At 38.3% G+C, this 27,840-nt stretch overlaps 1 protein-coding gene across 6 annotated transcripts in view; it reads left to right on the top strand.

Annotated features, from left to right (window-relative positions):
* Positions 1-27,840, top strand: part of SOX5 (SRY-box transcription factor 5) — a 929,786-nt gene that overhangs the window by 41,194 nt on the left and 860,752 nt on the right. For 2 of the 6 annotated variants that reach the window (XM_053661998.1, XM_053661996.1), the window contains exon 2: positions 21,575-21,701. The exons of the other annotated variants lie outside the window; for them this stretch is intronic. The gene's annotated coding sequence lies outside the window, so the exon portion shown is untranslated. The remainder of the gene's footprint in view (positions 1-21,574; positions 21,702-27,840) is intronic. 6 annotated transcript variants of the gene reach the window in all.

Raw genomic sequence — 27,840 nt, 5'->3', positions numbered from 1 at the left:
TGTTGCTGCTGTTGCAGATGACTGAGGTTTGCTGAACACGCACTACATAAAGGAAGTATTATTATTGAAATTACTAAAGTATTATTTTAAAGGATCAGTTCTAATATGCCTGCTTTTGAAAACTAATGTGCATTTTAGGTACAGTATTTAAGGTCCTCGGAATACTTTTTTATTCTCTTGTTTATTGCTTAGTAAGTATTACGATTTTAAATTATTCTACAGATTAATTTAAGGAGTTAAAGCATTGGAACAAAAATATAAAAGCTTTAAAGACACAAAAAAGAACAAATTTATATTATTATTTTTATCTTTTCTGGTGTTAGGAGCCTGAGTGTTTTGAAGCTGAAGAATAAAGCATTGGAGGAAGAAACAAAAAATTACACTGAAAATACCAATTATGCATGAATGTTGCCTGATTTATAATTCCATGTACAGAGATTATAAAGAAGAAATATAGCTCATGAAGGATGAGATGCTCTAAAATTATAATTCTGACTATATAATTGAGAATTATCCTACTGTGAAGGAAAAGGAGTTAAATAAAAGTGTAACTATATCAGGAGCTCTCTGATAAGTTCAGCGTTTAAAGGAGTAAGTATCCAAGATAGAAAAAGGGGTCCAAAGCTAGGGCTTGTGGAGAAAGGCAGGGACTTTAGGAGAGTTCATGATCACGGACATTTATTCACACGTTCGCACTCAACACGCATTTGTGGGGAGCTTCTTCTGTGCCAGGTTTTCTTGTTTTCACTGTGGGTCCTAAATGGTAAGAGGTTTTTGCTCTCAAAAATTTCCTATGATAACACTGGACTAGGATATTAACAGTTGACATAGCAAAGGAAGGACTTCCCCACCCCTGTTTTGTTTAAAAAATAGAAAGTGGAGCTGTAGTATACCTAGGTGGAAGTGTGAGCCTAGGCTGGGATAAAGAATGGCATGAGAACTTCTTAAAATGAATTCAAGCTTCCAATCTCAGGCAGAAGTATATTTGAACTTACAAAAGAACTTGCCTATTTTTTTTTGTGAGAAAAAATGTGAGGTAAATAATAGCATGAGTTGTTTAGGTAGATTGTTGGCAGGTAGAACAACTGAACTCATAGGTAATTGATTCATGGATCAGTGTTAATGGAATGTGGACTCTGACTTTGCCCTTGTCTTTGAGTATTCATCAACAACCTCAGTAAAAGGGAGCTTACTAGATCTTTCTTTTTTAAAATTACATTTTATTGATTAAGCTATTACAGTTGTCCCAGTTTTCCCCCTCTTACCTCCCACCCCTTCCAGCACCCACAGCTCCCAGAGGCATCCCTCAGACCATTGTTCATGTCCATGGGTCATGCGTATAAGTTCTTGGCTACTATATTCCTGTGCTGCCCTTTACATCCCTGTGGCTATTCTGTGACTACCTATTTCTATTTCTTAATACCCCCACCTCTTCACCCATTCTCCCACAACCCCTCCCATCTGGTAGCCATCAAAACGTTCTTGTTCTCCATATCCATGATTCTGTCTCTGTTCTTGTTGGCTTAGTTTGTTTTTTAGATTCAGTTGTTGATTGGTATGTGCTTATTGCCATTTTACTGTTCATAGTTTTGGTCTTCTTTTTCTAAAATAAGTCCCTTTAACACTTCATATACTAACTGACTGCTGTTGTCTGGTCAATGGGAGAGATTTAGCCACACCAGTCAGCAGTAGGGACTGGCCATGACCACTGACCACCAGCCTCTGCCCTCCACGAGGATGAGCTGTGCAGGGACAGGGTAGTGATGTTCCAATGGCATCTCTAGCTGTCCACTGAATGTGCGGGCTCTGGGGTTTCCTGGGTGGCGCAGGCCAAGGTCAGCCACCACCTGTGTTCTGCCCAGGACCACCCTGCAGGAGCTACAAAGCAATCTGCAGGTGGCTGCTACTTGTGCTGGGCTTGGAGATTCCCAGGTGAAGCCAAACTGTGATTCAAAGCTGGCTGCTACTAGTGCCCAGCCTGGGGCTGCTTAGCTAGAGGTATGGGGGCTGGGGCTCACTGAGGTTGCTTGTTGCTTATTTGAGAGGATTTCGACACATGTGAAGCCTGAGCTGAAACCAGCCTTTCCTGTGGAAAAGCCCCTGTTAACAGCTTGGGTGGACCGTAAGTTGGGTGGGACAGTGCCTCAGGGAATCTCCAGGGTGGGGCAAATAGTGTTAGCTAGGTTGATACAGCCTCAGATATGGCTCTTGTTTGCTGTTTCTGTGGTTCTGTGTGGGAGGGTTCAGAAAAGAAACAGTGGCTGCTGCCCACCTTTCTGTCTGGGAGAAAGCTGTCTCCCAGCTCTTACCCTGTTGCCAGACACTTCAGGTCCTCCCTGTGTGCCATGGGCACCTTTGTAGCTGCTACCCTGGTGTTGGAGCTCAGTGGGTGAGTCTGAGTAAGTCTGTGGGTGGCACCTTTAAGAATTACTTATCCAGTAGTTCCTTTTACCAATACATACCTCGCTGGTTTTGTAACCAAAAGTTATGGGGACTTTGCTTCTGGAACCCTGGGCTGGGAGGCCTTGTGTGGGGCCAGGAGACAAGCTGTGCTTACCTACACCTCCATCTTCACCAGCAGTCACCCAAGACTTCCAGCTTACTAGATCTGTAGAGAGCAAATCTCTTGGATGGATAGCTTATATATCCAATCAAAATGATCAGGATTATATTTAGATAAATGTAAAATAGTATATAAGACTAATATAGTAGAGGGTCTCCTGAGGTAGTTCCTTGGGGGGAAAAAAGGAATGTGAAGTTTAAGTGGTTAATGAGCCAGTGGTCTGATGGTGTTATTAAAAAAAGAAACAATGGGTTAATTGCTGCAAGGCCCAGCTGAAAAATTTGAGTTGGTCCAAAGGCCCAACTTAGGGACATCACAACTGTCTTCAAATGTTTAAAGATCTTGCATGTGGAAGAGACAGTACACTTATGCTGCTTTCAAAGAACTGCCGGAAAGATAGATGAAGGTCATCTTAGTGCTGTGAAATGGAAAACCTCCCCCAAATGGAGCTGCCCAATAAGGTGAGGGCCCCAGGGTAAAGCTGTGAACATTTTGTTACAGAGGAAAGGGTGGGTCGTTTACGTTAGGACAGGAATCGTCTTAGAAAATCGTTAAGGTTTCCTTAAGGTTTCACGTCTTTCCACATCTTTGAAATTGTATAGTTCTGTCATTCATTTCACAAACTTGTCATGACAATTTGAGAAGATAAGAGGAATTAGTTTCAGGGGAAATAATATGCACATGAGCAGGGCATTAAAAAAAAACAAAACTGATCAAACTCCCTGGCAATACAGAAGACTGTAACTGAAGTCCGAATGGGGTATGGCTACAGCCTTTCTCCTGTGAACACTCTTGTTTTCTCCCCAGATGAACACAGAAGTGCGGAATGATACACAGTGGGCCCAGTCTGAGCCCTAGTATGTTGGAGAGGTAAAATGCAGACATTTATTGGAGGTCCTTTGAATTATCCCCTAGTTTTTTGCTGCTTCTTTGATTAGAAGAAATACTTGTCAGGCTATAAACAACAGGTTTCATTTGGGAAACCAACAATTCTCGCCTTTGTATTGAGGTAAATATGGACGTTTCATTTGTAAAAAGAAACCATGTCGGGTTTCTAAATACCTTAAACCACATCAACCGTTGCTCAAATTAACCTCATTAGGCTTACCTGATACGTATATATTTCTGTCAAGAAAGCACAAAAGACTCTGGGTGGGTATAGTCTTTGGTTGAACAGATCCTACTTGAATATAGAGATGACTCTATACATTGGGGTGCAGAATTTGGGAAAGACCTGAAAGATAAATTAAAATGAAATTCTTATTTTTCAGGTGCACAATTGAGTTTTAGAGTTACTGAATGACTTATGGAAGGCAACTTTGCCAAGTTACGTGGTAACACCATTTCTAGTTAGAAACAACGTTAAGATTAGAACCCAGCTCTTATGACTTCTTCCAGAGAATCCGTATCACTTTCTATTGCACCACACTGTATACTGTTTTGAACTATGCTGGAGGTATGTATTGTGTCAAAACACAGAAGGAAAAAAGAAGCATATATGAACAATGTTTCCACTTAATTAAAGGTGTTATATTTGTCTTAAGTTGTTCAGTTTTAGTAAACTTTGATCTCTGGAAATTAAATGAGTCAGTTGTTCAACTTCTGGTGGAAACAAACAGGATGGAGGTAGGATCCTGTGGTTAATTTCCAAAAGAATTTAGAGTCTATGACAGTTTAGCAACTTTCCTAAACTATGAGATTACTACTCCGGTAGGAGGTAGATCAAGTATTCATGTTTTAGGATAGCTTTCAAGCTGGGCAAGTGTAAGACATCTGAACAGAACGTCACTTTGCCTAGGTTGATTTAAGCTTCTGAACTTCCAGCGGAGAGGAAGGTCAGCATGCTTGAATATTTTGCTGCAAAGTCTTTGAGTTAATTTTTTTCCTTATGATTGTTTTGTTTATTCTGCCCTGTTATTGGAATGTAAATTTAAATAGTGGTTCTCATTGTTTCCACAATAATTGACTCATATTGGATTTAATCACAATAATGAATTGTCAGTTAAAATGTATTGCAGTGATAATTTGAATGTGTTTTTTATTGAGCAAACTTCAAAATGAGTATCTAACTCACTAAAATTTATGATGAAAACCAGAGGTGCTCAGATTGGTATCTACACAGACCACTGTGTGTTGTTTATCAGGGGGTAAGTGAAATGGGGCGTGGAGGTGGGCATAGGTGAGATAAAGGGTGATGGGCGGAGACTTGACATAGGGTGATGAACATACAACACAATATACAAATGCTGTGTTATAGAATTGTACCCCTGAAACTTACATAATTTTGTTAACCAGTGTCACCCCGATACATTCAGTGAAAAGGAAAGAATGCCAAATTTTTAGTTGCAACATAGTCACCGGAAGTAAGGACAGCATAGAAAACATAGTCAATAATGCTGTGATAACTGTGTGTGGTTCTGGTTGGGGCACTGGGAGTACAGAGGGGACACTGTGTAAAAGTATGGCACTGTCTAACCAGTAAGCCATACACCCGAAACCAATACAAGGCAAAATTGAAAAATAAAGAAGATATTTTCCTAAGGATCTATTTTTAATTTTTTTGTAGAAATAACCCCAAATACCACACACATCTGTTCTATCAACTATAATTTATGTATACTTCAAAGTGTAGACCTCTTTAAAGAGTATCTGTACACCAGTTTCATGGGAATCAATTACAGTACAATGGTATTGCATATGAAAAAAATCAGAGCTGCTCAGTAAATATTATTTCCGTTAAGATTTTGAAAAGTGAACTTACTCCTAAAATTATCTTTAGAAATAATCAAATGGATGCAATTTAATATTTTTGGACTATTTCTGATCAGTAGTAATTGCTATGTTCATGCCATGTAAAAATTAAGAGATTTAACATAATCACAGGACCTTGGGTATTATGGGGAAAGAGGTGTGAATAAGTTAAATGAAACATGAATAGATTATCAAATTAATGTTAATTTAGAAAATTAAAAATCATGAATTTAAAAAGAAATGAGGGTTATTGAAACCGAAAGTCAAAGGAGAAAAAAATTTTCTGGTTCATGTGACTTAGGGGAGGAGGACGGCAAAGGCAGGAGGAGTGGCTTGCAGGTTTGCTTGGAACCAAGTGGGTACAGTAATTCATTGCATGTCTTCTGTGTGCCCAGCCCATTCTTGAGAAGTGTAAGTCACATTCCCCAGTCCTGTGAAATGTGCTTTCTTTGGGAGTGGAGACAGAGGGAGATGCTCATACCTGAAGCAGCTGGTTATAACTGCCTACGATTTGTGTGATTGTGAAAAAGTGGAATGCCCCCTAAAGATGGTCCCTCATTCTTCCTTGCAGCTGGACACACCTGTTGTTCACTACGAATGCCCATGTCCTGGAACCAGCTCTTGATTGGGATTCATGATACAGGAAATGTTTGTTGGGGCCAGGTCATCACCTCAGTGTTCTGGTAGTGACTTCTGTGTGTCCCTTCTCTTTGGATCTTCTGCCTTGGGCCTGAGACCCCTTGACTTTAGTCCTGGCTGGTTATCAGAATTATCTGTGGAGTTTTAGAATTCAGACACTATCAGAATTTCTGGGGCTGTGGCCCTGACAAGGGTATTTTCTAAAAAAAGACATGTGCAGTGTTTTGGATACCTTTGTCCAATTTCTGGTACCAGTGCTCTGCATCCCACTTGCTTATCTTCCTGGTCCTTGCTTTCTGCCTGGTTATTCTCTTCATGCCACTATAATGAGCCTTCCTTTAGGTGTTTAATTTGATTTGTCTTAATCAACATTTGGGGGCACATTCTTTTAGGATCATTGAACATCTAAAAGTTGGAACCAGTTGATTGAGTTATAGAGAAGTAGAACTCAGTCAAATTCCCTGCCATGTGTAAAGCATCCATTCAGGTCAGTGGACATGTGTTTATTCCCTCCACTGTCACTGTGTGGAATATCCACCTTTTTGTATCTTTAGTCTGTGTTCGGTAATTGCTTCCAGAACACCCGTGCTTGCCAGTGGGTTGATTATAGACAGTAAGATGAACACATGTCTATTTTGAATATGAAATGCACTTGTTTCTTTCAGATTGTGAGGTTAATTTGGAAAAAGTGATTTGAGTCTTTTTAGATAATTTTTTGGATGTAGTAAAGATAAAACTTCTTAATCAGATGAGTTTCTTATTTATTCTTAAAATGGTTTGTGAAGCCATTAATACCAATTAAGTGAAAGGAAATCAGGAAATTTTTAAACTGAACTTTGTGTTTGATATTCTCAATGTTTGTCAGTGAAAGTGAGATTGGGAATGTCAAATGCATTGTCTGGTCTTTCTGACCGTAAATGGATTTCTGGTTCTAACATTAAAGTACTGCCATTCTGACATGATTTACATACATAGTGTAGATAAGACCTACGTTAACAGATTTCCTGGAGCAACATGAACTAATTTTTTTAGTTATTTGCATTTAGTTATTTGCAAGAGCATGACAACATACTTAAGTGCAGAGCAAATCCAAGTGAGGGCCTTTTTATGGATTGCTGACGAGGTCAGCTCATTGTACGTCGTACATCTCTCTGACCTCCCATAGCTCAGGAGAGTTGGTACTCGACACTTTCATGATTACTTGCTGGCTTCATGGCATTTTGGCTAACATTATTAATTACTCTTTATTCCCAAAGAATATTTTAGGACTTTATTTATTACTCTTTCTTGCATTGGTGAACTACTGGCATAAGTAAATGCTGGGCCTGACATATTCCTTCACCTGTCATCTTTTGTTCGTTGGCATAAATGTCCTGGTTATCTTTCTCTTCATGAGGTCCATCACTTTCACCCTGAAGCAAGTTAGAGACAACTTATAGAAAAAAAAATAAAGGTGGGAGAGAAAATGGGGATGAAGCAAAGGAGAGAGAGTGAGTAGAGCAGACATCTGGTATAACATGTAATGGATCTCAAAGTGGGCACTTGGCTCTTACTATCTTCAGGCCATTTTAAGCCCAAGGATTTGCTCTTATAGATTTTTAGAATTGGATGTAACCTTAGAGATGCTATAGATACAGGCTTTATTCCAAAAGGGTAAACGACATGCTCACGGTCACACAGGTAGTGGCATTGTGTGTCTGCTGACTGGTCATCGTGCTGCTACTCATCTTTATTTTCAGGGTGACCAGAGTAGCTCATTTGCCTCAGAGATTCAGAAAGTCTAGGATGTTCAGATACCTCGGTTTTTCCCAGCGAATGGGGCCTTTTCCAAACCTGGTACATCCTTTCTGGAAATTCTTTATTCTTTCTGTCTCTGTGGCTGTGTTGTGTCTGTCTTTCCTCTAGTCTGAACTTCATTGTTTACTGCCTTCAAGGGACCTCCTTATGCTTTCACACCTTAACATTTGTGCCTCCAGAGTTCTGCCCATAGTCCATTGTTCTTTGCCCTTTTTGAGTTCTCTTTGGGCAATCTCATTTATCATTTATTTAGTTCTTAGCATAGAGAGCGCCCTACCATGCTATATACCATGCTGGATATCAGAGAATGGCAGATACAACCGTTGGGCCATTTAGTGAGTGATCTTTGCCCCTCCTGGGGCTTCAGCTGCTGCCCAGGTTCTCAGCAGTCTTGAATTCATAGGTCTGGTTGTGATTGATGCCCTGAGGTGTATGTGTATAACTAGCTCAGAGGATCCACCGAAACATCAAATTTAATGTGCTTATCATGGACTTTATCCCTTCCCTTTTCTTCTCACCCCCTTTTCCCCAAAATACACTTTTCCTTTTGAGTTGCATGTCTCAGTGTCAAAGTCACTTGTCCATTCCTTCAGAAAATTGAAAGTCAGCCTTGATTCTTATTTTCTTTCCCTTCCAATGGCTATTTCCTGGTCCCTCTGTTATACTCCTACTGTGTTTTACTCCTTTGTTGTCCATTGCTTTCAGTTTTGTAGTAGGCTCCTAACTGGACTTCATTTTTCCTGGCTTGATCCTCTTTCTACCACCTTCATGAAGTCCACTCTGCACAGGGTGCTGGAGTGATGGTCTAGACTAGACTATAATCTAACCATGTAATTCTCTGCTTAAAACCCTTGCTAGGTCTCCCATACTCTCCAGTAGAAAGCCCAGGCTCCTTAGCTCGGCACTCAAGGTTGTTGTGACCTGGCCTTCCTGTGCTCCTTACCCTTTATACCCAATTGCTTTCGGCTCTCTGATGATGTCATGCTCTCTCTTGAGTCAGAGTTCCTGCTTATGCCATATTCTCCACCCAGCACATGAGACCCTAGCTCATGTCTCCCTACTCTGTATCATTTGACTGAACTTAAAAAATTATGATGAAAATTTTCAAATAATTGCAAAAGGAAAAATACAAAGAATTCCCGCATTCAACATTAAGATTTTGATACCCTGGTTTTTTTATCCCCCCTCTTTTTGTACAAGTATTTCAAAGCAAATCTAAGATATCACAAAATAGCACCCCTACTTAAATATGCATCTGCACAAATGTGGACAATTTCATATATAACAACAGAGTCATTATCAAACTTACCAAAGTTGACAATAATCCCTTGGGATTATTGAATTCCCCAAACATACTGAAAATTTCCGTTGTTGCAAAAGAATCTTTTAATTGTTTGAATCATGATTCAAATAATTATCACATATAAATTTGGTTAAGTTTCTAATTTTCTCATAAGAAAACCAGTTCCACAACCCTTTTTTATTAATGCTGCTTTCTTGTTGCAAAAACAAGGTCATTCATCCCGTAGAATGTTCCATACTCTGTATTTATTTATGTCTTCTTGTGTGTTACTTAACTTGTTTCTATATATACTGTACTTCTATGAATACCAGTTAGCTCTAAGAATTTTATTAGATTAAGTTTCCATTCCCTCTCTCCCTCCTTCTTTCCTTCCTTCCTTCCTTCCTTCCTTCCTTCCTTCCTTCCTTCCTTCCTTCCTTCCTTCCTTCCTTCCTCTCTTTTAGGGTGTTAAGAGTGACCAGTGGGTTTAAGTGCAGACAGCCTCATCCCTCCCTTATAAAATTCACCATCAATCATTGTGCAACTAATGGCTTAATCCTTTGGTGATTACTGATTAAATCAATTATTTTATTAAGGGTTGCAAAACACTAATTGTATAATTTTATAATTTCTTTCATATTTACCAGATGGAACTTTTCTATAAAGCAGAATTTTTACCTCATCAACTAAGAAAATTTGGTTACTCTGAAATACAGATTGGAAATACAAGACAGGACAGAAAAAAAAAAAAGCTTGTCTTTTTTTTTTTTTTTGATTACCTAGCTAAATCTTAGCCATCCTTCACTCTGCCCAGGGGATTTCTCTTGTAGGAAGACATTGTTAATCCTGCAGCCAAAAGAAGTGTTACTTTCTCTTTTCATGAAATGCCATACTTATGTCTGCCATTAGCTATTTCACGATATATGGAAAGTATCATATTTGTTAAGTGGAAATTCATTTCACTGTAGATGATTTGGTCTAATACAATGCTACTGAAAGAAACTTGGTAGAATACAAACTACCCAGATAATTTGTTCAAAATTATCATTGCATCTCCTTTTCCTGTGGGGTACTTTTATAAATTTGTATATATCTTGGAACATTTTTGGCTATTTTCAGATTCAATTAAAAAATTTAATTAGTTGTCAGCCAGCTATGCTTACTTAGTATTTCTGTAATATTTGAAGCTTGAAAACAATATAAATGTTTCAAAATGGGACATTGCTTAAGAAAATGATAGTATACCAAGTAGTGGAATAATATACAGCTATTGAAAATAATATTATAAAAATATAACTATTGTTAAGTAAAGATTTCTGTTCTAATATGAAGTGATAGAAGATTACAAAAAATACACTATGGTCCCATTAATCTTTATATCACATATAGAAATGTTGCCTTATTGTTATTGGTATTACTCTTAATACCATGAGGAATAGTTTAAAATTTGATTTACAAAGCAAAAAAGTATGGCATCAAATTATTCTCAACATTCCCATAAATAAATATGAAAATGCAGGATGATCACACTTGGAGGAGCCCTCAGGAAGCGGCACTGATTGGTGAAGGGCTAAGCTCATATCTTCCTATGGCCACCATAGCTCAGGTTCAGGAGTCCTGTGGTTGGGTAGCAGGGGGAGGAGGTGCAGCATCCTGCTGCTGCTCTTTCGCTTGTGTGTAAAAGATCTGAAGGACACATACTAGCGTGCTAAGTGTTTCCCTAAGCGGGCTGGACTCTTGGCCCTAAATGGAAGGCAGCGTAAGTTGTCTATATGACAAGTTATAAATGGTTGTGGTCTAAAAGGTATTAAAAGACTAGATTTGAGGATTTATCTTGATGAAATTATTATTAATGACAATTATATCTGTGAAGAATTGTGGTCCATGTTAAATTGAAAAACTGGGATATACAAATGAACTTTGTAAATGCTATTCTTTCAGGATGTATGGTTTTCCTGCTATTTATGCCTCAAACAGGGGTTCTTAAACTAGAGTCCAGGGTTGGCTTCCAGGGTCTATGGCTTCCATGAAATTGTGTGTAAAATTTTCAGTATATGTCCTGTGTGTGTGTGTGTGTGTGTGTGTGTGTAGACACCATGACCTTTATCAGATTATCAAAGGTGTCCATTTTTTATAATAAGTTTCTTAGTTTTCATGCCTAGAACTAAAATACAACAGGTTTCTGTCCATATGGAATTTTGGAAACATCTGCCTGACCTGAAATTTGGTCAGTAAGTCAGCCTCATACACATAATGAGATAAATTCTGATTTTTCATAACTTCCATTTCTGGTGTGAGTCCGAAGTGTTTACTGTGAGAATCTTACCCCAGCAAACCCCCATTTTACCTTCTTTCATTTGCACATGCAATGTGACCTACACATTTAAAAAATATATTTTATGTGTTTGCTCCTTGAAGTAATTGCACTATTTCAATTAATATTCTGACTTTTTTTTTACTAGTTCTGAGCTTTTCTTTTTTTATTGTTGTTCAAGCACAGTTGTCTCCATTTTCCCACCACTTTCCCCCATGCCCCCACCCCCATCCTCAATCCTTCCTCTGTTTAAACTAGCTCCTTATTTTCTTATGTAAGTTATATTACTTTAATCATCCATAGATACTAAACAGATGGGGTAAGAAAAATACCACACTAGCTCAGGGATCTAAGGAGTTACAAATGGGGAATTCTGTCCTCCGGAAGTGGAGCAGAAGAGGCAGGGACTCGGCTGACCAGAAGCGGCAGTGAGTCAAAGGCTCAGATCTCAGAGGTGTAGGCACTGCAGTGGATTTTTGTTTTATTTTATAATGAAGAAATGGGAAGGGCTGTTAGCGCTTTAAAGGCGTGTTAAGTTAAATGAGTCATGTGTTGGTACCATTCATTTACTCCAAAAGATAACATTTAGAAATTCCCCATACTACTAAAGAGATTGTAGAGACTTAATATCAGATATGACACCGAAATCCCCACATTCAATCCCAGCTTGATGATTTACCTTGGATGGCTTGCTTAACTCTTCTATATCTCAATTTCCTCATTTGTAGTCATTTAACTTACTTCATAATGTTCTTCTGAGAATTAAAATTAGTAAATATATATGAAGTGCTAGAACAAAATGCCAGAGCTGTGTGCTTCAGCTGCCCTGGAAAGAGCTGTGGGAAGAGGTCCAGAAACATGGAGGGCAGAAAATGCCTGCGGAAATAATGGTGTATGTTTGTGGGAGAAAGTACCCACCCTCTGCTTGCTGACCCTTACCACCATATGCAACACACTGAGACCCGCAGCCCTGTATCTTCCAGGTATGGGAGTGGTAAGATCTTAATCTTCATGACATAGGCTATTACAACAGTGTTTGACATTAAAACTGATGTACTCTTTGAGAAGTTGTATAATAGTTGCCTGTAAAATAAAGAAAAAAAATGCTTTTTGATTCACTTGGCTGGTTGGTTGCCTCAGGTGTGGAGGAACTTAGCTCTGTAGCAGTGGTATGATGCTGTGAATAGGTTTTTGTTATTGGAGCACCTGTTTTTCTCTGGGTGTTTACAAAGATCTTATGGTTAGGTCTTATTTACCTTATAGCTAAATATTGACATATTCAAAAGAAGCTCCATGCTAAAAGCATGACACATACTGACTCTTCTTAATTTTTTTCATTTGTTACATAATTCAATAACAGCTCAAGAAACCACCACCTTTTTCTTATTTTTAATTTTCATAACATCTGTTTGTGTATATTGATCGTATTCCTTGGACGACTTTTTACTTCACTGTCTCTCTTGTTTCTGTGGCTTCTTTCTTTATTCCAGATATAACTCAAGGATTTCTACATTGCAAGCTGTCATTTCAAAGCCCAGTACTGATATTAACAGGTATTGATCTAATTTAGCAGTTTGAGTCATTGTTTCTGAAGCTTATAAAATAAATCAACAGCAAACAGGGCACAATGGGGCTTTCTCATCTTTTCCATATTTAGGTATCAGGTTACGATGTGGTCAGATCTCAAATATTTTACTAGTGCTACAATTAAATCTTAAAGTCGCCTGCAAAGATTCTGCTTTTTAGTCTCTCCTTATTGGTATTTCTTTCTCTGCAGAAGTTGCCAGCCCTAGGATTGAGAGGCAATACTTGAAATAGTTTTGATTTTTTTCTCTCATCTACACCTCATCTTATCTTAGATGCAGCATGAAAAAAAAGTGACAGCAGTCAGAGTGGCTGGAAATATTGTAATTGCACCTTTTTGGATTAGCTCTAGGCTCAGCTTGCAAGGCTTTTTAATCCACTCACTCATCAAGGTAGATATGAACTCAAAGCAGATCAGGTTTTGTGTAAAGAAGGAAAAAAAAACTAGAGTTAGAGTTCATATCATTACCCATTGTGAGCAAAAAGAAATGAGTAGATTCTACTTGAATGTTTATGTATACAATTTATTTATATAGTTCTCCACTATTTTTGCACTTGTCATTAGTTTTGAAAACATGGTGGATATTTTGAAAATAATGTACACGTGCTTTAAATTTTAGGTGTGTGATGAAAGAGGTTGTGGCATGCTTGTATTTTTGTGTAATATTGTTAGTTCTTAAAATAGCTCTATTGACATATTTTGTTGATAACTATTTTTACTCTTAAAAATATATCTATGACAGGTATAGTTTTAAGCAAAAAGGCTTTTAGTGACCTGTAATTTTATATATTTTTAAAAATTTTATATTTTATAGTATGTTTAGGACCCTAAAGTTTGTTCTGGGCTCATGTTTAGAAGAGTGATCATCTGGTCCTGTAAGAATAAGCACAGTGCAACCGTTGAGAGTCTGGTGTTCAGTTTAAAGATGTAATTGTTGAACATCTTATGTGCAGTAACGATTGAACTAGTTCTGTGTAAGAAATTAGATTATAAGTTAGCCAATTTATCTCAACTAGCTATTAATTATATTTTAAAAGACTGCTGTGAAGCAAAGCCACAGGAAAATCGCTCTAGAGTTAAAGAAAGTAAAACATTTCTTGTATGTTCTCCTATAATTTGGCTGGAAAAAGCTTTGAATTTTTAATCTGAGAAACAAAAAAATGTAAAGCATTCACTCTGGGTTTTGACTGTTTGTTTCGATTGGTGATTCTACAATGAGTTTTAGCAGCTTCATTGTAGAATTTCTGATGCTATCTTCTCTTCCTTTGGACCTATGGTTTAAAAAAATGATTTAATTTTAAAATAATTTTAGACTTACAGAAAAGTTACAAAATAATATAGAGTTTACTTATAGCCTTCATTCAGCCTCTGCTAATGTTAACAATTAATATAACCATAGTACAGTAATCAAAGACTGGAAATTAACATTTATACAATATATTTTCTAAATACATACCTTATTCTAATTTCACTTAGTTGTCTCCTAATGTTATTTTTCTGATTTAAGTCCTAATCTTGAATCATGCATTGCATTTAGTTGTTGTATCTTCTTAGTCTCCTTTTGTCTGTGACATTTCTTTAGCCATGACCTTGTCTTTCATGATCTTGACAACTTTAATAATTACTGGTCAGTTATTTTGTTGACGATCTCTCAGTTTAGGTTTGATTTTTCCATGATCAGATTGAGGGCATGCATTTTTTATCAGAATACTCCAAAAGTTATGTGTTTTTCTCAGGGTATCATGTAAGGGGGCATACTATACTTTATGATACTAGTTTATGTTAATCTTGATAACTTGGTTGATACCTGCTGCATTTCTTCATTTTAAATTTACTAGTTTTCCCCATTGAATTAATAAATGTCTTTGGAGGAGGAAATACAAGAGATTATGCAAATATCTTGTTTGTTTTGAACTTTTGCCCACTGAACGTAGCACCTGTCAGTAAATCCTGCTTGCAACAATTATTATAGTAGTGTTCTAATGGTAATGTTGCATTTCTTTCATTTATTTGGAATTTTTCTGTAAGGAAGAGCTGTTCCTTTTCCCCAATGTATTTGTTTATATATTCAATGATTAATTTGCATCATCTATAAATCACATAAATCCTACAGTGTAGACTAGTGGATATTTACTTTTATTTTGTGGTTTGCAGTCTACTAATACCTGTATTATTTTGTTGCTCAACTTCTTTATTTTTTTGGCGTTTGGGAAACTGTTCAGGTTGATTTCCTGTCTTCTTTTAAGAGGTTCCTGTGTTATTTATTTATTTATTGCTCTAGCACTTTCTTATTTTCTGGTACCAAAAGATGTTACAGGCTTATCTTGTACTTTCCCTGACTTATCAACGGAATCAGCTACTTCCAAGAGTCCCCTTCTATCTAGCTACATAACTCTGAAGAATGGTGTTTAGAGACTAAGATCTTGTCCTATGAATTTTTAAAAAACATCTGTGTCTTTAAGAGCATGTTAAAAAGAAAGAAATATTAAATACATAAATCAGAATATTTAGAGGTGTGTGGCCTCAGTCAGGAAGGTGCTTTCCAAGTAGTAGGTCTAGGCAGCCAGTACAAGGTGGAGTGTTCTCTTCAGGCTGTGAAGACATTGGAGAGCGTTGCAAGTGGGTCTTTTCCCAAGATGACCTAGAAACACTTGTAAGGATCTCTACTTTTTACACACAATCCATTTTCATTTTTTCCTGCTTAGGATGTCAGCTAAGAATTATACTGTACTAGTGAGGAAATGTATTTGGTTTTGCTACTACTTGAAAGTTTGGGACCTGTAACAAAAGCAAAAGCATAATGTGACCCATTAATATAAACCGTTAGGTTAAAAATTTTGTATGTGCCTGTTTGGGTTGTTGGAGTATAGAACATGTCTGTTATTTTTCCCTGCATTAGGTCCTCTCAGTTGCCATCGTACACAAAGGCATATATATCTACATATATGTATATATCTACATATACTTATATATGTAGATATATATGTAGATACACACACACATTGCCCCTATCTTGGCCTCTCATCCCTGACAACAAAGTGGGCATCTTCATGGAAAATAATGCAGACTCAACAAGATCACAACCTTAGTGCTAAAACTGCTCTTAATGAGGTGCTGTGTATGAATTAATTAAATTAGCTTGCCACTCATGTGGCAAGCTGTGTTTAGTGTTTGTCTGGTTGACTAATTTATGAGGATAAAATTGTGGTAGTCTCTGCCTTGCTTGTTTTCATCAAAGCGATGGGCTAATTTGTAATGAAACTTTATCAATCAGAGCATGCAGTGGGTTCACCCTCCCAGCTCTGACTAATGAAGTCAAGCTGTTTTTCTTTCATACACTGCATATCCTGTTGCCCCTGACGAGGGGCGGGGTAAAGGTGCATTGGCTGTTGGTCAGTTCTAACATGGATTGCTTCTTGTCTAGCAAAGTGATAACCACCTTTCCTGTTTTCTGTTTCTTGGTATGTTTATGGATTTATGGTTATCTTTTTTATGCAGGGTATGAATTTAAAGTGGAAAGTATATAAAAATGCTGGTTTCTATTTGTCAGGAGAGACCAACGATTGTAAAGCGGCAGCTAAGAACTCTCAACAATGGGGAAAGGAATAACAGTACAACCGGCACAGAAATGGAGAGTTTTGAAAGGCAGTGTTCTTTAACGTTGGGAAAGTGATGGAAGGTCAAAATGAAGCTCAATAGAAAAGCCATTATAAAAGGAAGGGGGAGAATTGGCTTTTATGTTGCTGTCAGGATTTTGGATTTGTTTTCTTTTTATTCTGACAGAATGCTTTTGGGGTGTGTTTTTTTCTCTTCAATTTCAAACAGTTTATACAAGTGTTATTTTAAACTTCCTTGTGTTTACATCATCATGTCTTTTAAAAAGACACTTTTTTCAATTTCGTTATCTGGGAAATTTTAAGGGCCGAGCCACTGCTTGTGGGGCACACATACACAGACGTGTGTTAATGTGCGTATTTCTACTTTCACTGCCTGATACAGGAAAAAACTGCAGTACAGGACAGTGTCAGAATACTTCGTAAGAGACTTCATTGAAAGGCTTTCCACACATTTTGGTGTATTAGGGTGATTACCAGCCACTGCTCAGTTAATATAGGAAACATTCGCCACATAAAGATTTTACAGATAGAAAAATGACGCGAAACTCCTCGTCAGACAGCAAGTCGGTGGCAGAAGCGGATTTAGGATTTTGAGTTCCAACTTCTGTCTCGTCATCAGGCTACTAATCTGCTAGACTTTCCAGAGGAATTTGAGGCCTGAGGGAAGAAGATGCCAGAGACGTACTTCCAAAGAGATGAGTCACTTTGGGTGGTTTGATATAATAAATCTGTGTTTATTTTGCAAAAGGCTTTTGAACAGATATTAGAGAAACAAATTTCATCATTATGTTCAACTTTATACTTCATAACATTGTACTTTCTGTTCCAGTAGTTAACAGTTTAAGCACATAGTTCTTTTCTTCCTGTTTAGAGAGTTTTCTATTTTAAAAAAGGCAGAGATTTCTAGTTTTTTATCACAATGATTTAAAATGTCACTGGTGTCTTTTGCCTGGACTATTAATTCAGCCTCTAACGTTTCTAATGCTATGCTATGCTTTGCCTGTGCTACTTCCTTGCGGTGAAACATTCTGTGGATCCCTATTACCCGCCGAATTCTTCCTCTTGACCCTGGAGACTCTCACTGTTGTTAACTCAGTCCGCTTCTGCTATGTTCGGATGTACACCTCCCAAAGTAAACTACCCTATCCTTCCTGAACATGCTCCAGACATCTCTCCCCTGCTCACCTTATTCTCTTTCCTTGCAGGGCCCGTAGCACTCAGCTTTGCCACGTCTCTTTGAAACCACATTTCTTATACAGTTAACTTAGTGCACATTTTCTCGTCCAGGAGGTGCAAGAGCAAGGCTCCTCGTCTTATGGGCCTTGCCCTCTGGTGGAGGATGGGGTTGCAGACCATGAACAAGTAAATACAGTGTAAAAATTCTCAATTTCTCATAGTAATACATACTATGACTACATTAGATAATTATGATGGAATTATACTTGGGGTTGTGGGGAAGAGAGTGTAGGCCAGATTAGATTGAGTTGTTCAGGGCAGGTCATTTCAAGAAGGTGGTATTAGGCTGTGACTTGAATGCAAAGGAGGAGACAGCCCTGAGAAGATCTAGGAGAAGAGGGAGAAGGCACAAAGGTCTTGAGACAGGAGAAATCTTGGTGAGTTCCAAGAATAAGAGGAAGGTCAAGTGTCTGCAGCACACTGAGCCAAGGGGTTAGTAGTAAGATTCCCCAAGACAGCTGGGGAGAGGCTGGTTCATGTAGGGATTTGGGAACCAGCACAAAGGGTGTCGATTTTAAGATCTTGGTAAAGAGTTAGGCACAAGGGCTTAATGATCTGGTCTTTGCATGCCATCTCATTTGTTTTAATTATTTGTATAGTCCTTTTAAAGTAATGGATTATGAGCTTTTTGGGGGTAGGAATGATACATTTAGTCAGTTTTGTTCATAGATAAGAGGCAATCAGTAAATATTTGTGGAATTGCTGAGGGATTAAATCAGGCAATTCTGAGAAATTATTGTCATAGGGGTTTGAAATTAATATTTAAGAGGAGCAGAAAGACTCACGATCATACTTGGCTCTTTACCGGTGGCCATGGTCATGATCCTCTGAGGCAGAAAGATGTGGAAGAGCATAAGCTCATATGATAGGTGCAGTCCAGCAAAGTGATGAAGTGTGGATTTGAGAGTCAGGCTGTCAGAGTAGAAACCACAGTCTGTCTCTGATCTGCTGGGTCTTTGCACAGTTGCTTAATCTCTCTTAGCCTTTATTTCTACACCAGTCAGATGGTGGCAATGATATTATTTACCTTATTAGCCTGTCATGAGTCTTCACTGAGATCAGCCATGTTAGACACAGAATGATGCCTGGCACATGACAAAGACCCAATAAGTAAATCCCCAAAACATTAGAACAAAGGCCCTCCACAGGGTCACTGTTGTGAGGCCCTTGTTGAAGTTCTTTCAGGCTCTCAGACCAATCCTTGACCTCCTTGCCCCTTTTATCTGGGATTTTAGGATGATTCTATTGTCATTTGAAATGGAGTGACTTAGTCTTTAAAAAATAAACAGACTCAAACAAAAACTTCTCCTTTTTATTTCTTGTGTGGCATCGGAGAAATTTATCTTTCGCAAATTATATATTTGGAGAGAGGGATACAGCCATTTGGTAGAAGTCATAATCTAAATACATCTTATTAATTTTCTTTCATAATTGATTCAACTATAAAATTATATGAGAAACTACAACCTGGCTTTAGCCCAGATGATACCAAGTTCTAGAACTTCTGTCATGATATATATTAGCACTGTCTGTAGCGTGTTTGTCGAAGGACTGTGTTTGTTATGGGTGTAATGATTTTCCAACAGCCTCCTGTGTATGAAGTCCCAGGCAGCTCTGGGTTGGAATAAATTTCATGCTTTATGGCACTTGTAGAAACCACACGTGGGGGAGAGATGAGCATTTTCACCTTGGGAAGAAGCCAGTAGAACTTGTATCTGCATAAGGAACAAGGTGTTAAGTGATGAATTCAGTGTATGTTCTTTGATTAAATTATGTTTTAGAAGTTTTATTTCAGGCCAGCTCATATGACATCAGCACCAGTTTGGGGGTGCTCTTTCCTTTTCATCTCATTAATAGACTGAAATTTTAGATTGGAAAACATGGTGTAAACTAATGGTGGAATTCAGACTGGAGCTCTTAGAGGGTGTGGTTTATCATTCCCTTTCCAACTCTTAAATAATTCTGAAACATTTTAACCAGCCAAAAAGAAAAATCCCTCAAGGCTTTTTGTACAGTTGTTTTGTTTGTCTTCTGCTACTCCCAGTAATATTACATAAGTTACCTGGAAATTGTGAAGCTTGGGGATACGGAGCCAGAGGGTCAAAATTTCTGGAATTCTTACTTCCTTAAATATAAGAGTGGAGTTAGATAATTTTTGGGAGAAATGTTCAAAGTGAATGATACTTTCTGCAATTATTGTTCTTTTCCATATAGGCAAAGCCAAAAAAGGACAGGGACAAACTATGTCTGCAGGGATTTGTAGCTCAATTTGACTTTTTCAATACGTTTGGGTAAAATTTAAATAACTTCTCAATATTTAGGCATTACTCTTCTTTATAGGTATTTTTTGCTGGTGTAGGAGTTGCTTGAAAATGAGCAGAATTTGAAGTTGTTAAGTTCAAAAACCCATACTTTCTGGATCAAAGAGTAGGGATATTACTGTTCCTCAGTTTTAAATCTCTTTGGTTATGAGATTAGGTTATTTTAAGTTTGTTCTCCTTTCAACAATTTAGAGCATTTTGGCATATTCAACTGAATTGATTGCCATGGAATAAAGTTATGGGATTTGCTTCGTGTTTATTCTCAAACATAGTTTAAAAACCTAGAGTCATTTACTCTATTAATTTATAATACAAATTATCCAGGGTCAGATCCCAGTTCTGTCTTTGACTTTGCTGGAAAAGGAATCTCTTGCAGCCCTACTATAGTTGTGGGTCTGGAGACTTTGCCCTACTACACCCTCCCCAGTGCTATGGTTCTTTTGACTTATTCTAAATCTACACCTTTTCCATTCATAAATGAATCCAATCTCAGGTGTTAGTGTTTGATGGGATACACTTCACAACCTAAAATGCATTCCTTAATCAGACCCTTGAACCTAACCCAGAAATGACTTGTACCTTTTTGATGCTGTTATTCTGGAAGTGGACCTCAGAGTAGCCATTGTTCTCAAATGTGCACTCAAACTGAAAAGAAACCAACACCCAGACTCATGATTGGTTCATGTTCTTTAATGAAGCCAGGTTAAATGATCTGGAGTGACATCCATGAGGAGCATTTTGCACATTATCTTTCCCAACGTACTTTCCTAGTATTTTACTTTTTGCGCTTATTTGGAGTTCTAAGCAGAGGAAGGAAAAAGAACATGAGGAATATTAGAATATTATTCCCTTCAAGTCTTCTGGTTCTGACCTAATTATACTGGCTTCCCTTGGGAAGACTGAAGTTTCCAGTACACGGGGGCTGTACTTTGTTCACATTAGGTCCATATTGTGGTGCATTGTGCATGGAGGACATCCAGCAGATAGTCAGCGAATGACTGAGTCATGTTGATACTTTTTTCAGTTATAGCTGAATTGAAGAACTACATTTTAGTTTCTTGAGTAAGTGCCAGGTTATAACTACATATTCTTAATTTGATAATGGTTCATTGGAAACAAGATGGACTTTAAATCTTCTGTCAGCATCTCTGTAACAAAAGTGGCTCTCAGTGGCAAATCAGCAAGTGAATGTGCTGAGTGGCCAGGCTATCGTGGTATCAGGTAAAACTGCTTTTTTAAGGTAAAGATGATACAGCACGCACTAGTCAGATCCAGCATTCATGCCACTCTAGTCATAATATTTAGGGATGAATCTGTGGAATTCTGTGACCAATTCTGAGCTTAATTTTGTAGCAACACTCTTTTTCAGTATTTCTTTCTGGTACACTGATATTGAGGGAAAGAACGATCAACTTTTTGTCTTACACTATCCTGGCCTTTTCACTCTGTTTATCATTAATGTTTTACAGGAAATTGTGGTACATTGGAACCGCCTCACCATAGACTTCTGTTATGCTTAGAATGGTGTGTGCACCGGACTATGAAACACAATGTTAAGATAAGAAAATTCTTTTCATGAAAGCACATTATTCCCAGGTATGAGTTAAGGTGGGAGGTGGAGGTTTAGAGTTAGATTCTTACTTGAACTTACTTGTGATACGACTTTAGGTCCATTTTATAACCTTTTCATATCTTTGTTTTCTCCACCAATTATGATAATAACCATGATCATCTATGCTGTCTGTTTCATACATCTGCAAGGATAAAATGAAATAATAAATGTGAAGCACCTTAACACTTCCAAAGGTATTATTATTAACTATCATTTTCATTGGAAGGCCTGGCTTAGAAGACATTTCTTGCCTTGGCAACTGATCTTCAGGTAGCAATAAACCCATCAGGCCTCATGGTGATCTTGCCTGTGTATCCTGTACAAGTGCAAGCAGAGCTATGCAGTGACTTTCATTTTCCTGCGAAGTTCTATGTGCTGTAGGGGTCAGAGAAAGGGGCGGAGTTCTCCACGTGTATGTTCCACAAGTTGGTATGATTTACTCAGATATTTGCCTTCTTTTTAAAGCATGAAATCCTTGATGTCATTTTCACGGTGGGCAGGAAATCTCCATAGATATTGTTCATAAAGAGCCTGGGTCAATTTTTTCAATTCTTTCACATCACCCAATACATTCTACAATTGACAAAGTTATCAAATAATATGAGTACTTCTAAAGAGAGTTGCATTATTACTGGCACAGACGTTTTAAAATATACTTTTTATAGTAGAGGAGTGTTAGATTTATGGAAAAGCAGCACTACAAATAGTTTCCATATAACCCCTATGCTGTTTTACCTATTATTAATATCTTACATTAGGATGACACATTAACTTTATAATTAAGGCACCAGTATTGATGCATTATTATTAACTATAGTCTATACTTTGTTACTTAATATCCTTTTTTATTCTGTTCTAGGACTGTACTAGGGTAGCACATTACATTTAATAATAAGTCTTCTTAGGCTTCTCTTGACTGTGACTGTTTCTTAGATTTTTCCTGTTTTTAATGATCTTGACAAGTCTGAGTACTGCTGACACTGACTTTTAACCAGGGATTTCAAGCCTTCTCATTAAAAGAAAGTGATAATAGACCTCCCCCACCACTATACACAAGTAAAACTCGTAGTGTGAAGAAGGGTGTCATTTATTAGAAGCTGTAGACTAGGCAAGGCTCAGAGTGTCCAAGCAAGGAACTCTCACAAGAGATGGGATTCCTTTAGGACACCATGCCTGTCTGGAAAATCAATTTGTAAAGTGGAAAAGGGATTAACAATGGGAAAGACCACGTTATTTTATCAGTTTTGCTCATGACAGTAAAAATATTTTACTTAGTGAAGTAGAAAGAGGGAAAGAAGTCATCAAAATGCTGGAATAGTACTCATATATATTTGAATTTATTTCAGTGTATTCTTTCTTAAAACAATTTTTAAAATGCATGTGAAACTTCATATCTTAAACCTAACTTCTGAGACCTTCTGTAGGGCAACACATGTAAACTATTTTATAGCCTATTCTTTCATAAAAGACCAATTCTTATCAGAAGTATCAAGAACGAAATCTGTAAGTGTTCCTTGTAGACTCCGGAAAGCAGTCAGTTATGGTGACATTGTTTAGCATCACTTGCCAGTGACAAGATGGCCTTAAGTGTTTATTATAACTCTGACTCCCATTTCTACTCATACTTGAGGGGACTGAATCACTGACTTTTCAAAGCAACTTCACCGAAGACTGTAAAATGATGACTTTTCCTCATTTCAGGAATGTTACTGATCTTGTACCCTGTGGCCTACAACCTGTGCTTCACGTTTTTGCAGGTGTTCAGTTTTACTGAAACTTCCTGAGATAGATGTACCGTGGTATACATGTTATTTTACTTTAGGCAAGGTATTTCCTTTTGGGGGAAATGTTATCTTTGCTTCACACCAAAGGAGGCGGAACTTTTCAGGGACTTTTAAATCGGGAGGATGAGGCTAAGCAATCAATCAGAAGGCATTTATTTCCTTTATTACCTGACGTTCAGCTCCCAGCATTCAGAGCTCCCTCGGTGGCTAAGTTTCATTGACACCTCACATGCAGGTTGCACTGTGGAGCCCCTTACCCAGCCTGATGCTGTGAAGCTCACACACTAACATGAAGGGGAGACAGATGGCAGTTCTTGTTTTCCTCTTTCGATTAGTTTGAGTGTAAGGATTTCATGATGACTCCAAATTAAGTAACTGTGTGTATCTGCTTGTAGTCCTTGCTTTAACCAAGGTTGTCTATACTTTATCACCTCAAAGGAACTAATTGGAGTGAAGATGTTGGGTTCCTAATTTGGCAAATGTATTCTGAACGTGTAGTGACTTGCTAGCTCATAGTTTACCTTAAAAAATTTCTACATGGAGTGTGAAAGAGCAAATCCCTAAAATGGTGTAAGGCAAAGCATTTCCTCATGCCACAAGGAAAAACAGTGCAAGGAAGGTAGACGGAGTTCTGCTGCATACATTTAGAGTGAGTGCTAATTGCAGTGGACAGCTTTGGATTTGAAATGTGATTCCAGTGTTCATGAGAGATCCATGTACCCATTCCTTTGTCTCTTCACTATTCCTTCACCCCTTTGTTCTTCTTTGTGGTTACTGTATTGGTCAATTTAATGTGCTTTGGTTACTACTTTGCTTCAAAAGCCTTCTGCACATCTTCACTTTTTGATTCAGATATTATTTCTGCCATTCAGAACCAAACCCTCATCAATTTGCATTGCCTGAAAATCCTTTTGAACCATACACTAGCATGTGACTGTAGTGAGCATTGCCTTGGGGATGGGTGTGGGAGGGCTGTTCAGGACAATTATGAGTAGTGCAATAAAGTCCTCTGGCAAAGGCTATGGTATGAAGAGTAGGTTCTTGCGCCCTTCCCAGAAAGCCTGTTTAGGTGCTGCCACAGGCTGGAAAAATTTCCATGTAAGGGCTCGATTCAAGTCAGGGTTACAGATCAGTTGCCTTGGGTTTTACCACAAATGTAAACATGAAACCCACCATACAGAGTCATCTGTAATTTCCCCATTAACTAGCCTCTTTACTCCAAGTGAAGGCAAGCCAGAATGAATGGCTACCACCCAGGTAGCACCCTTGGCACAAAGAGAGAAAGAGAGAGAGAGAAAGTGAGAGAGAGAAAAAGAGAGAGAGAGAGAGCAAGATGTTAGGTTTATTGCTTGCTGGTTTGTTTATCTACGTTGGTTGGCTTTGGGTTGAAAAGAATAGGGGTAAGCTCATCTTACCTCTTATTTTAAATGTAGCAGCTCTTTTGGTGTTTTGTTGTTTTTAAATACTTGTTTGAGGGGGATGATAGCATTTTCAGCCATGAATTTTAGAAACCTGGTGCCAATAATGGTTAAGTTAAAATGTGCATAAAGGAATATTAGAGTATTAAGCTACCAGTATGTTAGTCAATGAGCAATAGACAATGAAAAAGGAAATGAGTGAGTTTCTCTGTGCCCATTTTGGATATTTATATGGATGTTGGAGCTGTTCATGTGCCTCCAACCCACCCACACGACACCATTAAAAAATATGGTGTGTGTATCAAATGCAGCCTGAATTTCCATGAAAGCATTCCAAAAGAAACTGTGAGTTGCCCATGTAACCAATTTTTCCCTGAATTTTCCTGTGTAAGTGGAAAAAAATAGCTGTTCTGGTTTGAGCCATACTGGGACATACTGGCTTCATACCTGTTTCAAAATTTTGCTTGTGTAGTACTACCAATCCTCTTTAAAGAAAGTGCCTCGTAAAAAAGTTCAACAGGGTAATTTACTTTGTAGTAAGTAAAGGGAAAATGATATTACAAGTGCTATAAAAGCAATCTATCTTTTCTTTTTTTTTTTTTTCCTCCTCGTTGTTGATCGCCCATATTGAGAACAGTCTTGGGAAACCACAGGGCAAAATTCCAGGGGAACAAATTGGGACAACTGTAATAGCGTAAACAATAACATATTTTTTAAAAAGGACTCCACACAAGTGCAACCCCAAATCTGAATCTCTCCTAGGTGCCCTGGGTGCTTTTCTTGTCCTGAATGTTGATAGAATAGGTAAGCTGAAGAAAACCCTGCTATAGAGAAAATGGGCCCTGCTGTTCGTGGTGGTGTTTGTGCCATGGTTTTGCCCCCGAATGTGACCAGGCAGCTTGCTGAATGTGTGAGGTCTGCCAGAACCTGCAGGAGGGCCTCGACCCCAGGGAGGTTTGCTGTAAGGCCTTCCACATCAATTTTGCCTTTGTCTCTGTGAGCAGTATGGAGTGAACTCGAATTTAGGGGTCTTTATGGATCACATTGAAAGTTAAAAAAGGTTTTAGGTGCAGGAGTGGGTTTTTCTGCTTCCCCATAGGCAGAAACCCTGATGTGTGGTTAGTAAAGCCTGAGGGGAAAAAAATAAGCCCAGCTGATCTGGAAGAGCAAATGAAAACACACATCCCTCTCTCTCCACGAGGGCCTTGTTTGCTGTTAAGAGATGTCCTGGTGCCCCTCTTTGGGACAGCAAGGAATGTGGCCAAGTTGTCCCCTGAATATGGGTAAATGTTAATTGGACAGATTTTTTTTTTTTTACCACTTGACGATTCTGAGTTTTACTGAAAGATTTGGAAGCAAGAATGCCTTAGAGCCCCCAGGTAATTTGGGAGCCTGAAGGTTTTTTTTTTGTGAAGTAGCCTGCAACCATAATTGTAGGCCTCATCTCCTTTTCTCTTTATTCGTCTTCCCTTAGTCTCTGAGGAGACTTGGTTGAGTTTCTGCCAGGCCTTGTGTTGGGTGACTGCACGGCCTCCCCGAAGCCCACTCAGGCCTCTGGGGAGTGAAGCACCCCCTGCTCACAAACACATTTTACCACATGCCTCTCTGTGCAGCAATTTCCCTCTCATTTGACAGGTACAGGTTGGGAACGTGCCCCTCTTCAGTCCGACATTCCACTTTGATGCCTGGGTGTGATAGTTCTTCAAATACACTGAGATCTACAAGCAGGAAAAGATTCTAATTTCTCCATCAGAGACATTTAGAAGAAGGGAGTTAAGTAACCGGAAATCAGAGTGCAAACATCACTGCTCTGCTCTTTAAGAGATTTGGACATCTGTGTTGGCGTACAAAGGTCATTTTAGGCCTCAGGAGTTTCACATTGTTCCTTTAAGTCAGACCTTCAATGTAAACTATTTTCAACACTTGCCATGGAGAACAAATGACCTTTAGTTACTTGCCCAGAAGACAAATGGTACATAAACACAATAAATTGAGTTTGCTGGGATCTTATCCCATCTTGGCTTTAACTTTCTATTCGAATATTTTAAAACTACAGGATCCTTGAAATCCTTCATGGATTAAAATTAATTTGTGATATTTTCCTTTTGGAATTCTGGAGAGATTTTATGATGATGCCTGTAAGTGGAAATGACCTTGTGTCAACTCGGTGCTTCAGAGCACGTTCTGGACTCCGGATGATTTAGAGTAGATGCACTTAACAGGGGTCTGGATAAGAACTGGGCTGGGGATGCAGGAGGATTTTTAAGTATTAACTATCCTTACTTAGGGTAAAATAACAGTGAACATCTTTAAAATGAAGTGCAACATTCTCCGGTCAGATTTAACTGCAGATGGGCTGATATCGTAGATCTTTTTGAAACACATTGAGCAGGAATGTGTAGTATCTGGGACCTCGGCAACTCCTAACAGATAAAGAATAGGACATGACCTATATAGTAAGTGGCTGAGGAATTTTTTTAACCTTAAGTAAAAGCAAACATTTTAAGTCACCATTGAATGGATCTATGATGAATTATGCAATTATCTGCATTTTTTCCTCTTTGTAAGATCTGCTCCTTTGACAGTTTGACAATCTAAATATTTTAGTTTTGCTGTAGGGAGGTAATACTCATTTAGTTTTCCTCTGCTGGGTTGTGAGTGGGAGAGAAATGTGTTCCCTGATCCTGCTATGGGAGATGGACAAGAGCCAAACTCCTGGTATCCTCTCTGCTCCAGATATGGAGTGTGCCTAGTATCACCCAGACTCTAAAACTCTATTGAATGTCTATTGAAAGACACTGGCTGCTATGACCCTGACTGATAGAGGTGTGTGTTCATCTCCTGGCCACTGCTTCTTTAGCAAAGCACACATTAGAATTTGTGATGATGACAACCTATTTGAATGGGATCCTGAACTAAAT

The sequence above is a fragment of the Artibeus jamaicensis genome, unplaced genomic scaffold, assembly GCF_021234435.1.
Source record: "Artibeus jamaicensis isolate MK-2021 breed Jamaican fruit bat unplaced genomic scaffold, CSHL_Jam_final contig_233, whole genome shotgun sequence".
NCBI classification, from domain to species: domain Eukaryota; kingdom Metazoa; phylum Chordata; class Mammalia; order Chiroptera; family Phyllostomidae; genus Artibeus; species Artibeus jamaicensis.
This window is presented reverse-complemented; position numbering and strand designations above follow the sequence as displayed.